This window comes from Phytophthora infestans, genomic scaffold, assembly GCF_000142945.1.
Source record: "Phytophthora infestans T30-4 supercont1.113 genomic scaffold, whole genome shotgun sequence".
Taxonomy (NCBI): domain Eukaryota; phylum Oomycota; class Peronosporomycetes; order Peronosporales; family Peronosporaceae; genus Phytophthora; species Phytophthora infestans.
Genome location: NW_003303646.1, coordinates 155,533 through 157,955, shown reverse-complemented (window position 1 = coordinate 157,955; position 2,423 = coordinate 155,533).

The window sequence follows — 2,423 nt, the reverse complement described above, 5'->3', positions numbered from 1 at the left end:
TGGAGCACATCAACAAGATCAAGACGCTGGCGGAGCAGCTCGACGCAGTGGGCGCTCCGGTCAGCGAGGACGACTTGGTGATTACGCTTCTGGCAAGTCTAAGCGAGTCGTACCAGTTCCTCATCACGGCGTTGGAGTCGAGAGCTGACTCACTGTCGTGGGAACTAGTGACGGCTCGTCTGCTGCATGAAGACATGAAGCGCAAAGAGCAAGGTGGCGGTGCGGACGGCGCCGCGCACGGTCAAGCGTTCATGACGAGTGATAACGGGAAGCGTAAGGGACGACAGGCGCCAAAGCCAAGCGCGTGTCACTACTGCGGCGAACAAGGACATTGGATCGCCAAGTGTCAGGTGAGGATTCGTGAAAATGCGGAACGACAGAGGCCGCAACGAGCAAACGTCGCGCGCGATGAAGAAGAATCGGGCGAGTTTCTCTTCTTGGCTGGTGGTGGGAGCAAGACCACCAAGTCAAGTGACAAGTGGCTGGTCGACTCGGGTGCGACGCAGCACATGCCGTACTCGAAGGAGTCCATGAAGAACTACAAGAAGATGTCTCCGGTGGACGTGCATCTCGCGGACGATAGTGTGGTTCAGGCAGTCGGGACCGGCGACATCGTGATGTCCATGAAGACTCCACGGGGGACCAAGAAGGGTGTGCTCACGAATGTGTGGCACATTCCTAAGCTGTCACGCAACCTCTTCTCGGTTGGTCGCTTCACCAAGGATGTTGGTCCCGTGACGTTCGAGACGGATGGGTGTTTTGCGGAAGCAAAGGGTCTCAACTGGAAGCTCGGCGCGCGTGAAGGCAAAGGGCTGTTCAAGCTGTGCATGACACCAGTTGTGCCCGACGAGGCCAATGCGGCAAGCTCGAAGGATCGCAAAGGGGACACCACATCGTACCTCTGGCATCTTCGACTTGGTCACATTGGCCATGGCGGTCTAGACGCCATCGTCAAAAAAACCTACGGTGCAGGCATCAACATGACGTCGGTGAAACAGTGGGAGCTGTGCGACGGATGTGCACTCGGCAAGCAGACGCGAGTGAGCTACATGTCCAAGTCACCCAACCACGCCAAGAAACTGCTGGAAATCGCTCACAGTGATGTGTGTGGTCCCATGGAGACGTCGACATTCAGTGGCAAACGCTATTTGTCACGTTCATCGACGAGTACTCGCACTTCTGTGTGGTGTATTTGCTCCGGAACAAGTCAGAAGTGGCCGATAAGTTTGCTGAGTTTGTCGCATTTGCGGAAACACAGACCGGCAAAGTCGTCAAGACGCTTCGTAGTGACAACAAAAAGGAAGGTCGTTTGTGCACTAGATGATAAAATGCAAAGTGATTGATTTATTGGAGCTTGCTCTGTTTTACGTCCTAGTCTGCATCCAATCATTTGGTGCATCCAATCATGGACTCGTCCAATCATCCTGTTCGTCCAATCATCTGTTTGCGCATACATCCGCTTGCGCAATTGACTTACCGTAAACATCGCGGGGTCCTTGGAAACCGGGTTTTACTGGTATGCCGAAGCTGGACGAGACGCCTTCTTGACAGCACTCCCACTCGACTCGACCGCGCTTGGTGGCTTGATACCCAGCTTGTTGCGAAGATATTCGAACTGCACCGCGGTGATCGGCTTGGTCATCAGATCCGCCTTCATGTCCTTCGTCGAGCAGTACTGCAACACCACTTGGCCATCTTCAACCTTCTCGCGCACGAAGTGGTAGCGAATGTCGATGTGCTTGGTGCGCTTGTGAAACCCGGGGTTCTTGGCCAGCGCAATCGACCCTTGATTGTCCTCGAAAATCATGACAGAATCCTCGATCTTCATTTCGCCGAGTTCACACAGGAATGCCTTGAGCCAGATCGCTTCTTGGGCAGCTTCCGTTAACGCCATGTACTCTGCCTCCGTCGATGACAGCGCCACCGTGCGCTGCTTTTTGCTTCTCCAACTAATGCATCCGCCGTTCATCATGAACGCGTAGCCGCTTGTACTGCGTCGAGTCTCGACGTCACCAGCCCAATCCGCATCCGAGTAGCCTTGGAGTCCTTCTTCACTTGTTTCTTGAAACTCGATGCCGTGCGTCTTCGTACCTTGAATGTAGCGGAAGACGCGCTTGAGTGCTTGCCAGTGTGTGGGACACGGGTCCGCCGCGAACTGGCTAAGAACTCCCACTGCCGCAGCGAGGTCCGGTCGAGTTCCAACCATGAGGTACATCAGGCAGCCGACAGCATTGCGATAAGGCACCTTGGCCATGGTCTCTTCATGGTTGCATCCTCCTTCGCACATGGCCTTGGTCAACTTGAGTCCTGGGTCTTGAGGGGTCTTGACAGGGTTGCTGTTCTCCATGCCAAACTTCTCCAGGATGTCCTTCGCAAACTTGGTCTGACGCACCGACACTTTTCCTGAAGTCGCATCTTGATCG